General features: G+C 39.7%; 1 protein-coding gene across 1 annotated transcript in view; it reads left to right on the top strand.

Moving 5' to 3' along the window:
* LOC136009721 (uncharacterized) overlaps positions 1 to 12,254 on the top strand; it is a 54,889-nt gene extending 42,635 nt beyond the window's left edge. The window contains exon 4 of the mRNA XM_065669891.1: positions 12,185 to 12,254. The gene's annotated coding sequence lies outside the window, so the exon portion shown is untranslated. The remainder of the gene's footprint in view (positions 1 to 12,184) is intronic.
* The last annotated feature ends 384 nt before the right edge of the window (positions 12,255 to 12,638 follow it).

Raw genomic sequence — 12,638 nt, 5'->3', positions numbered from 1 at the left:
TGTGATTCTTATTTTATTCTTAAAACCATAGAATCATAGAATATTTTGGGTTGGAAGGGACCCCAAAAGGTCATCTAGTCCAAGCCCCCTGCAATGAGCAGGGACATCTTCATCTAGATCAGGTTGGCCAGAATATTTAAGACTCCATCAGTGTGTGCAATAGAAATGCTGTTACAGAGGCCGAGTTACTGATACTTAGTACTGCCAGCTTCTGGAATGTCTAGAACTCAATTTCTGTGAAGGATTACCTGCCTTACATTGCTAAAATTATTTTTTTTTATTTTTTTTACCTTTTCCAGTTAAAATTGAATATTTTAACACATTTAACAAATACTTCACTGAGTAGATCCAAGGGCACTGTTGCCTTTCTGTATTTACAGTACCTACAGCATTCTTCTAGCTTTGCTTCCATGGGGTGGGTGAGAGAAGAGTCACTGATCTGGAGCACTGCTAAACAAAACCAGCTCTCAAAATTGGTTTAAAATAAATATCTGTATCTTAAAATTAAAAACATGCATTTCATTATCACAGCCAGCATTGAGTTGCATTATTCCACTGTTAAATAAGCCTTTCTATACTAAATCCCACCCTGTTAAAATTTGCTGTCTTTTAAACACTAGAGGAACTGCAGTTACTTGAGAGATTGGGTTTTTTTTTTTAATAGGCCAGTTTCTTAGCAAGCCTCTGGCTGCATGATGTGTCTTAAGAACAACTGACAATGGTAAAACCAGAAAACTTTAAAAAGATACAGCAACCCATTATAGCACAACTTTAAGAAAAAAGTGGCTTTATATTTGCAACTAATGCCATTTCTGCTATTATTTATACAGTAGCCAAGAATCCTTCATCCTTCTCTGTATGACTGAATGTATGGGGCTGTTCATGGAAATGTACTGATCATAAATAGCATTGAGCCTGTAAGTTTTAAGACTTTGTTCTGCTGGAGTCATAAAAAAATAAGCTTTCTTCTTGTGGAGAAAATGCCATTGCAGTTTTTTTAAATCTCAGAGATATCTTAAAATGTTTCCCCTTCTTCATTCTCATAGTAGTCAGCTCTGACCCAGAGATACTAATCCAGCTGCTATGGTACTATGGGATTATACAGTGCAACAATTACAAGCCAAAGGGATAAAATGTGAGCTTGCTTCCCTGCTCTACACTAAAACTCATTGGAGGTGTCAGTTACCACCCATTAACGTAGTGGGTTTACAACATTCATGCGTCCAGCAAGGACTTGATTAGATGGGCTTTTTCATTGCACACAATCCTCTAACGGCTTGATGAAACTTTGTGTTTTGTTTTTTCTATTAAAGTGTTGGAAATAGAAGCTTTTGCAGGACAACATCTGAAGCTTGTGAATCAGGAGCGTGACACACGAAAACTCCATAGGCGAATTCACCATGCCTCTGGGGCTGCTAAATCAGTCAGTTGTTTGAAAGAACAGGGAAGAATCAGTGGTAAAAACTGTATATAATCAGTAACTAGTAACAATGTTTTTTTGGTGCTTGCAATGTCTGCCTGCTAGAAAGTTTGTAGGGTTGGACTAGTTCTGTATTTGTTCTATATGAAACAGAAAATTTCAAATGTTATGCTTATGAATTTTGAATTCATGTTCTTTTATTCCCTCTCTCCTCACTTTGGAATTCTGCCTAGCAGGCACTTAAAGCATTGCAGTATGTCACTGTGGGATTAATGTTTTTCCATGCTGTACAGATGTGTGGTTTTTTTCTTAGCTGTGATTCTCATCAAGTAGTTTAGACTCTTTACTAAGTTATGTAGCAGAGAAAAGTGTTTTTTTTTCACTTAACCATTTCCCTCTTATTTGTTAGGCTAGAAGACTGATTTTTGCATTCTCTAATGTTTTATGGAAAAGTCCTATAAAATATGATGGAAATCAAGTTTGGTTTTAGGACATTTTATTCTAAACAATAGATGGTGTTCTTTGGAAATGGATGACTATTATTTCTACAGTGAGTCTGAATTATGCTGTGTTTTATGGGGAAGATTTTTCACAGCTGTATAGTGAGGTATTCCCATTCATACTCAACTGTAGTTGAACACTGAAATCCTATTCTTTAAAAACTTCTCGGAGTACTTCTGAGTATTGGGAAAGGGCTGCATGGCTCCCTCCATGCTTGTGCAATGACTGCTGCATTAGGAATGCAGCTTTGTTTGTGGATTCTTAAAGCATTAGGCATGAAAATGTGTAATAAAATGTGGTGAAGGATCCAAAGCAATTTAAAGAATTACACTGATGAAAAAGTATGAAAGAATTTGTATGAGAGGTGTAGGTAAAATCCCACCCCCAATAATAAAAAACCTCCAGACCACCTGAAATGTTGACATGATTGTTCTATAGTTTTAATAAATAAATTAATATAAACACCCCCCCAAAAAAATTCAACCAAACCCCCCCAAAGAACCATAAACCAAAATCTGAAGTTTTTATATGTTTTAAACCCACGTTATGCTGTTTTGAATAAGAATCTGAAAGTTTATGGTGGCCAAATCTTGTGTTTCCCTGTGCCAGACCTTCAATATATTTATAAAAAAATACACTTCCTAAGAGTCTGAGGTACAATTGCTCTTTTTAGATTAAGTTAAGAAATCAACAGTTTTGCCTGTATTTAGAGTTAGAGTTTCAGAGTGGGTTGAACTGTAAACAACATATTTCTTCAAACATCCCTGGTAAAGTGAAATTTAGTAGATATTTTTAGATATATCTTTTTAGCCTGGAAACGTTTAATAAATACTCACACTTGTAGGATGAGAAGTGTTCATACTGCATAATTAGAAATGTGGAGACCACAGAAGGGAATGCAGTGGTGAATACAGTGTCAAATCCCACCAAAGCAGTGCTTCCCCCACTCTTCTTGACAGGGGTATGGGAACTGTTGTAGCCTTGTAATGCTTATTCACTTACTGTGTGAAATCTGCTGACAGCTAACTTTATAGCCGCCAGAAGAAAGTTTAAAAAGGCACTTGCAAATTACTTTGGTTCCCTGCTTATATACTAGGTATTAGCAATCTACTTCTCAAAGTTAAACTGTAAATTATGTGCCTTTGATGTAACACACTGAAAACCCATATGGGTAGTGGTTTCAGTTTTTTGTGATGCCTGGCATTTTGCCCTAGCTTGTGTTTCCTTATATACTCTAGAGATGAGTAAAAGGTCTCCTTTTGCTTGGTCTATGAAAAGCTGCATGGAGCATCGCTTTGGTATGCTAGACAAAGGCCTATCTATGTATTATGTAGTGGAAACTACATGGAAGGAAATTAATATTGTGAATACAACTCTCCTTCTGCCAGGTCTCAGCAGTAGTTCCAGGTTATTGCTGTGCAGAAATGCCGTATGTTACTGCTTAGTGGTAACACCAGATGGAGTTCTGAGAGGTTGGTGGAAGGGGAACTTCAAGACTCCCATGCAGATCTGCAGTATTGCTTTATAAAAAACAGTAGGAAAATTCAGTCACCTCAGATCAAGTTAAACAGTAATGAAGGGATCATAACAAGGCTGGGAACCCTTTCACTCCCTTCAAAGAATGCAGGACTTCCCAACCTCACTAAAAGAAATCTTTCTGGTCATTCTTTTCTCAAACACAGGGAACAGCTTGAGAGAGTTTAACTATGCAAAAAACATACTGTAAGGACTTACAGGCTGTATGGGTCGTTCATATGGGTGCCATAGGCTCTCATTCTGCCTCCGGCTAATCAAGAGGAAAATTTCTCACCATGAGAACAATGAGCCATGGAATAATCTCCCCAGGGAAGTTTTGGGCTCCCCAACACTGGACATTTTAAGATTTGACTGGACAGGGTGCTGGGACATGTAGTCTAGGTCATGCTTGCCTGGAAAGGTTGGACCAGATGATCCTTGAGGTCCCTTCCATCCTGGCATTCTATTATGCTATGATTCAAAGAACAACAAAGTCACTTGCAGTGTCTGCCTGCCTGGTCCTCTCTCAGTACACTTCACTTGCCCTTTTATGCATGCAAGTAGAAGTCAGTGCTTTTTGGTTTTGTTTCATTTGTGCAACTGCTGCACTGAGAGTCACTTTTGATCAGCTTGCTGAGAAAAAGAATCAACAAATCACTGCCAGAAGTCAAGATGCACAGTTCCCACAAACAGTAAAAGTGAGTATCTGAGAGGACTTTCAGAATTCCTGTCCTAACCTCCTTGATGTTTTATCTAAACGTGCATCTAAATTTTCCTTCAGCAGTTTGGCCATCAGTTGACTTACAAGACATGCATTTCTCATCTAAAGCTGTACGAAGGTAATAGATCTGTAGGACAGGCTTTGCTTTTGTGATGGAATTGTAAAAATAGCACTGTCTGGAAGCAATTTTAAGAGCCCCTGCAACATATACAGTACACTATAAAGGCTTTCTGATTTGGAAAATACTTTCCACTCCATAAGGCTTAACACTGTGTGGGTAAAACAGCATTTGTGAGCAGTCTGTGCAAATCCAGCTACAAGCTTCCATCCACGCCCAATGACGTCATCTTTTGTAACCAGACTGAAAAAAGTAGATGCTTTCTTTTAAAGTTTTGGTTTCTAAATTACATTTATAATATAAGAAAAAGATGTGTCTTGCTTGCAGTAGCTGATAAAGTTCTTAGCTAGGCATTGTCTGACCGGCTTCTGAATGGAATTTAAATCCACTGCAATTTCCCTTGCAGTTTTTAAGGGAACGTGGAGTGTTTTGCATTGCCTAAAAATACTGCTGTATGAATTGTACCAGTTGAGGAGATGATTGGCACTGCAGTTGGCCCTGCAGTGGGGACAGCCAAGCCTCAGGTGGCTAGAGCAGGCAGGGTGTTTGTCCGGGGCTGCTGTGGGGAAAGGGACCTGCAGACAGTGCAAGTGCTCAGGGCACAATGTGGAGTGGGGATGGCTGCAGAGATGTTTATTGCACCTCTGAATAAACTGCTTTCAGTTGGAAGTCTTTCTCCATTGAGAAAGCCAAGAGCAAGAACCTACACTTGGCTTAGGGCAATCCCAGGCACAACTACAGATTGAGTGGATTAATGATTCAGAGCAGCTCTGCAGAGAAGGACTTGTGGGTACTGGTTGGTGAGAAATTTAACATGAGCTGGCTTCAATGTGTGCTCGCAGCCCAGAAAGCCAACCATATCCTGGGCTGCATCAAAAGGAGCGTGACCAGCAGGTTAAAGGAGGTGATCCTGCCCCTCTACTCTGCTCTTGAGAGACCTCACCTGGAGTACTGTGTGCAGTTCTGGTGTCCCTAAGAAGAAGGATGTGGAGCTGTTGGAGCAAGTCTGGAGGAGGCCATGAGGATGATCAGGAGGCTCGAGCACCTCCCATATGAAGACAGGCTGAGAAAGTTGGGGCTGTTCAGCCTGGAGAAGAGAAGGCTGCGTGGGGACCTCATAGCAGCCTTCCAGTATCTGAAGGGCTCTGCAAGGATGCTAGAGAATGACTCTTCATCAGGGACTGTAGCAATAGGACAAGGAGTAATGGGTTTAAACTTAAACAGGGAAGTTCAGGTTACATACAAGTAAGAAGCTCTTTACTGTGAGGATGGTGAGGCACTGGAACAAGTTGCCCAAATAAGTGGTAAATGCTCCATCCCTGATGGTGTTGAAGGCCAGGTTGGACAGAGCCTTGGGTGGCATGGTCTAGTGTGAAGCGTCCCTGCCCATGGCAGGGGGGTTGGAACTAGAGGATCTTAAGGTCCTTTCCAACTCAAACTGTTCTATGACGTTGGTATCCTATCAAATCAGGTAGATTCTCTCCTCCAACTGAAAAGCAGAAGGCAGAAATACTGTATGTCTTAAGAGAGCAAGACAGGGGGTTTCAGGTTATATGAGCAGGAAAACATGTATTTCTGAAGGAACGTATCAACTTATTTCATAACCTCTGCTTAGCAGCCAAGAGAGAATGTGGCCTTTTTCTCCAAGCTAACTCCCACTCATGACATGTCTTCCATTGCAATCTGGGGAGCTCATGAAATAACCATTTACTCTGTAGAAGTTTTGATGTGAAATGAAAGAGTAAGTCAGCTTTACAGCTATTACTTTCATGCAGTTTCAAAGCTGGGTTGCAAAACAGTCTGCTTTTAGTCTCCAACGAATGAGAAATAAATTCACTACTCTTACTGCAAACTCATCTTTTCCAAACAGTTTCTGTGTGAAACAAAAGATGTGCCTGAGCAGCGGAGGTGGCAGCAGTGTATGCTGTTCTTTGGTATTTGCAGAGAAGTGCTGTATGCACAGAAATCAGGCTGAACAGCCCTTCACTTCAGTAACATAGCCATGAAAAGGCAGGGAATCCATGTACCCTGTGTCTGTGTTCTGTACTTAGAGACATGTGCAACCTGGCAGAAGCAAAGCCTAAGGAGTGAACTTCAAAGTGCTTTCCTTCTGTGAACTGTTTCCTGTTGTCTATTGATATACCACTAAAACACCTTGGTGGATAATATTTAATGAGAAACATAAATTTTGTCAGTATCAGACTGCCACTTTTTGATCTTTTTGATATTGGTTTATTTTAGTTTCTAGTTTTAGATGTTTAGAGATTTTAGAGTTACAATTCTCTAAAATTTTAAAGAAATATTAATTCTGTGGGATGTTCTTTATTTGAAGGTAGTAATGAGACTCGCCATATGGTTGTGAAAAGAGTTGTAGGTTATTCCAATCTAAAGACTGGAATTGCAGTTGCATTATGCCTTTATAGTTCTTAATACTTGCACAAAATTGATATACAAATTTGTCATCTTAGAAAGGTAGGAGTTTTACACATACCTCCTTTGGGTACAAATAAGCCTGCAAAGAACAAAGCAGAGGAAAATCATTTTCTAGTTGTTTAATGTCCTTCAATGTCCTTTACGTATGATACCAGAGTTCTCTGACTGATTTTCAGAAGAGAAGAGTTGGTAATTGCAGTGCCCTGGCTAGATTCCAGCAAGGAACTCCAGAACTCCCTGCCAGACTCCCTCCCATGGTTACAGATGGGTCACACTTGCCTAAATAGAGCATCTACCCACTACAGATTCTCTTGTATATATAAGTACATGCAGGATGCACAGGGTCAGTAGCTTCATGTCTAAGGAATCTATTGTGATAACACAGCAGCTTCTCATTGTTGTGTTGACCCCACCAAATTTTCTAAAATGATGAATTCTTTTTCTTTTTTTTTTTTTCCCTTCCTCCTTGTCTTTTATCAGGTTTACTTTTTGTTTTAGCACTTGCAGGGGAATTGGTCAGATGCATACCCAAGGGATAATGGGTGAACAGGTATTTAGCTGTGAAGAAAACTTTTCCTCTTTGCCAAGTCCAATACTGAGGATGAAATTGCCAGAAATTTCTTTTGTAATAATGTCTAGCACTGCAATATGAAGTATTGCAATGTGTGAGCTGGCAATCCCTGTGAGAGGAAACGGAGAGGAGAAGGCCTGGTATCTCTAAGCCTGAGGATACTGGAAGGAGGGAAGCTTCCCTCTCCATCCAAGAGTAGGATTCAGGTTTTGTAGCAGACTGACTTTTGAAGACATGCTTTAAAGAAGCATTCTTTGTAATTTTGCCTGTAGGAAATCTTTATATTGCTTCTCATGCAGAAACCAAGATGTGTGTCTTCAGCAGGAGGTGTCTGAGCATTATTTCCAGACCAGGGTCTTGTCTTTGCATCTTATATACTGGCTCCTTTGAACAAAAGAAAATAAGAAAGAAGCTATACAACAGCCTCCTGGGAAATGTGTATTATTTTCAGAAAGAATCGCAAGGAAAATGTTTTTCTCAGTGAAAAGATAAAAAGGGATGTACTTCAATACTTCTCATTTGAAAGATGTTTGCAGAGGGTTGTGTGAGGCAGCGTTAATCTCACATGGTGAATATCCTGGACCAACAGTTGTATTACCTTTTAATTTTTGCTGTCTGTTACATAAACCATAGAATAAAACCCAGTTTATCTTAGTGTTACATATAGGGTACATACAAGCATTTTCTTATACCTAAATAAGAAACAAACATCTGTACTTGAAACTAAAAGTACATTTAAGCTTACTGTTTATATATATGTTTCTACCATAATGGGAATCTGACAGTTCTAGAACTATCACCACCATGCTGCTGCTTCCTACAGTCTTTGTTCAGTTGGATGTGAGGGAAAATAAAGTTCTTAATCTCTAATTTCTAATAGATTTCATTTTCCTAAGGTTTAAAATAGCAATTGCTCTTTAGAAGTCATGTTTGCAAACAGATTTCTTTGACAAATATCCTTTTGGTGCAGCTGTACGTTCATATTCTCATCCTGTTGTGAAATTGATTAAGAAATAGCTGATAGTGATTTAATATTTCCTTGATAATTAAAATAGTTATTAAGTATGTATTTTTGTACCCTAACCCCAGATTTATGCTTGAAAGTGTTGCAGAATGCAGTGATTTATAAGCTCTTGCTAGTTATCAGGGAAATGGAGACTGGCTTGAAATCTAGGCATCTCAGATGCGAGTAAGACTTTTGACTTTCACAGTGATAGAATTTCACCCTTGGATTATGCTGAGAGTTCCCACTCAAGAGATGCCTGGAAGCTTCAGCAATTTATTACTTTTCTCTTGGGAAATAAGAAGTCATTTCAGACTTATGTCAGAATCCATCTGAGTGGCTATGGAAGCAGGCAAGTTCCAAAATCACTATAAATAAAAAATGAGGCTGATTAGAGTTTTTGTTCCCTGCAAGCTGCCTGCACTTCTCAGTGTCTCTAAATATAGCTTTGATATACATGGCTGGAAGGAAGGATTAGTACCATGTTATGATAAATAAGATTAAATAGAATAATCTATTTGAAGTTCCTCTGGAATTTGCCACTCCTATATTTGTACACCTTCAGCTACTTCTGGAGGAAAGTGAGTGAAAGCCGTTTTCCTGAGATCTGTATTTTCAAGCTTCTTTTGTAAGAATCAATAGCTCTTAATTTATTTGGAAAATGAAAAATATAACCTATGCCCTTCTCTGTATTTTATCATATTGCTGATAAAATATTGTGGCATTTCATCAGAAAATCTGGAGAAATTATCAGTCTTGTGATGCAGTAGATATCAGCTGATTAGATGAATGGTTTTTATTTTGAATGCTTGGTAAAATAAGAGGGAAGAATACACAGGTTGAGCTTACATTCTGAAATTTGATTTTGTGATGGAGGGAGGGAAAGGACATACAAGAGGTGTCTTCTAAGCAACAGTCATAAGGTCAAAGTATGAAGAAAAAAACTTGTTCTAAAATGTATCAGTTTAATCTTCAGGCTTTATGAGATGGAATCATAGAATTAGCTTGTTTGGAAAAGACCTTTAAGATCATCAAGTCCAACCTTTATCCCAGCACTGCCAAGTCCACCACTAAACCATGTCACTAAGGGTCTCTTCTATATGATTATTGAACATTTCCAGGGACGGTGATTCCACCACTTCCCTGGGCAGCCTGTTCTAATACCACTCTCTTTGTGAAGAAATTTTTCCTAAAATCCAATCAAAACATACCCTGATGCATCTTGAGGCCATTTCCTCTTGTCATATCTCTCGTTACTTCGGAGAAGAGACCAGCCACCTCCTGGCTCCATCCTCCTTTCAGTAGCTGTAGAGAGCAATAAGGTTCCCCCCGAGTCTTCTCCATACTAAATCCCCTGCAGGTCCCTCAGCCATTCCTCATCACACTTGTGCTCCAGGCCCTGCACCAGCTCCGTTGCCCTTCTCTGGACCCGCTCCAGCACCTCAATGTCTCTGTTGGTAGTGAAGGGCCCAGAACTGAACACAGGATTCGAGATGCAGCCTCATCAGTGCCCAGTACAAGGGGACGATCGCTGCCCTGGTCCTGCTGACCACACTATTGCTGATACAGGCCAGGATGCTGTTGGCCTTCTTGGCTGCCTGGGCACAATCTGGCTCATATTCAGCTCCGTCACTCAGGACTCCCAGGTCCTTTTCCACTGAACAGCTTTCCAGACAATCTTCTGTAAGCCTGCAGATATAGCAGGCTGTGGATGAGAGTTTTAGCAGAAAAGAAAAGTAATTAAAACTTGATGTTAAAATATGGGGTGGGGGAACATGCCATACATGTCTAGGGAGCTGTATAGTATAGTATTTTGGCAGATGACGGCACTAAGTGGCTTGATGGGTTGTCTTCTTTCAGTTGGGTGATTGTTTCATTCCTCATATGACACGGACCTTTGTCTGAACAATTATTATTGTTATGGAGATCACAGCATGAGCAGTTTGCAATGCTGTAAATGATTAGTAGCACAGCAATGGTCTTTGGTACAGAAGTCACAGGAATTTTGTGTCTGTGAAATTCTTGTGGCCATAGACACATTTAGGCGATCAGGAGGTTGTAAGTGTTTCCTTGGTGGGGTACACTGCCCTGATACATATTTATACACACATACATAAATATATATATATATACCGAATGAAGTATGTTTGCAGTGTATATGTTAGTGTAAAGTAAATGAGTTTTGAGAATGGAGAATTCTTATTTGGCAGTATATTAGCAAATCATTGGAGATTAAAGGGATTCTGTCAAAACTGTTAGGCCTCAGATTTATTTTGTCATGTTGATAATGCTAAAAAATGAAATTAATCTTAGAACAGACTTGGTACGGACAGGTGTAGGTCAAGCTGCTAATGTACTCATCCTAATTCAGAGAGACAATTTTAAAGCATGTTTCAGCCTCCAGGGCATCTCCTGATGTATGGTTATGACAGTTTATGTACTAATAACACTTGTTCACTAGAAAATAATTTTGAAACCAGAGATCACCTGTGTAGTCATCCTATAATTTAACTCTCAGTTATTGTTGGAGTGGATTGCATTTGAATTAGAAGCCTACCAGTCAAAATGTTTACATTTCATTATTGAACCTCAGAATTTCCTTGTTTCCCCAGAGCTGCTTTAAGTAAGTAAGTAGAGATGACTTTTTGTTTTAGTAACTTAGAAAATGTAAACAATCTTGTGCAGGATTGAGAACTGGAGAGTCAAGCTGGCGTGTACAGCTTTTATAAAATAGTGTAAATGCATTTAATAACATACCATGAAAAATTCATGTGACCTTAAAAATTCAGTCAGGTTGCAGGTGTGTCTTCTGCAGTGCAAGTAAATAGGCTGATTTTGATTGCTGGCATTTTCAGCTGAGTTATATAGCCAGCACAGTGGCATATAGGCCTCTTGTTTGCTGTAAAAAGATTTAATAACATTTTCAATTCTAAGTCACTTCTACTACTCTTAACGTTATAATTTGTCCATCTTCCCACCCTTTTGAATGGTTATAGTATTTATTTTTTACAGTGGAAAACCTGACAGCTGAAGATGAGTCATCTGGCCAGCAACAACTAGCCTTGTCTGGAATGATATAACTGGCAGTAAGATGCACGTGAAAGGCAGTCATTAGGTGAAGTGATGCCAAGATTACAATATTTCTAAATCAAAAACTTCAAATGTCACAATAAAAGGGATGCATAGTGGAAAGGATACTCAGGTTTTTCAGTATCCCCTAATTTAACTTAGATGGTGCTAATAACTGTTCTACATCTGCGTAATTACACTGTAGCTACTCATTATGGACCTGAGTGTACCAGATAGATGCTCTGCGAACTGCAGGATTGTCCTATTTTTCTCATAGTGAGCAGTGCATGATACGAAATTCAAAATTTGTGGATTGCCAGAAACCAATCTTTGTACTTCTTTTAATACTGGGAATCCTGAGAATATTTTATATTTGTGAGAAGAAGTCTGATGTGTAGTGTTCTGTTGATTAAGCACTTCCTTTGCTTAGATCAGGGGCAAATAAGATGGTAGCAGGGAAAGCCTCTGAGGATTCCTAAAACTGTTCTGTGTCCAGTCTGGTATTTCTTGGCATCCTTTCCTGCATTTGCACCAAATCTTGCTTCTGGGACAGAAAACAGGGTCTGTCCTCCTAGACTCCCCGAATGCATCTTTCTCCGCTACTGTTGATGAGTCACTCTTAGCAGAACTGCATCAAAAGAAAGTGTGGCAGCCTCCACGCATAAGGTTCTTAAGTTCTCTGAAAATTATCACAGAATGATGAGTCCTTTGCTATTTGGAGCAGATAGGGTTGATCCCTCATATGTAAGTTCTTTATTCTGGGGAAATTTAGACACGTTGAGTCATAATGACTTGGTTCTTAATGACTTCTTTGTCTCGGTCTTCACTGGCAGATGCCCTGACCACACCACCCAAGTCTTGGAAGGCAGACACAGGGAATGTGAAAATTGAGACCTTGGGCCCACTGTAGGAGAGGATCTGGTTCGAGACCATCTTAAGAACCTGAACGTACACAAGTCCATGGGACCTGATGAAATCCATCTGCGGATCCTGAAGGAGCTGGCAAATGAAGTTGCTAAGTCAGTGCCCATCATATTTGAACAATCATGGCAGTCAGGTGAAGTTCCCGACAACTGGAGAAAGGGAAATATAACCCCCATTTTCAAGAAGGGGAAAATGGATAACCCAGGGAATTACAGACCAGTCAGTCTCACCTCTGTGCCTGGCAAAATCTTGGAGCACATTCTCCTGGCAGGCATGCTAAGGCACATGAAAAACAACAAGGTGCTTGGTGACAGCCAGCATGGCTTCACTAAGGGGAAATCCTGCCTGACCAATTTGGTGGCC

The sequence above is a fragment of the Lathamus discolor genome, chromosome 3 (assembly GCF_037157495.1).
Source record: "Lathamus discolor isolate bLatDis1 chromosome 3, bLatDis1.hap1, whole genome shotgun sequence".
NCBI lineage: Eukaryota > Metazoa > Chordata > Aves > Psittaciformes > Psittacidae > Lathamus > Lathamus discolor.
The sequence above is the reverse complement of the archived record's forward strand: the minus strand, read 5'-3'. Positions and strand labels throughout refer to the sequence as shown.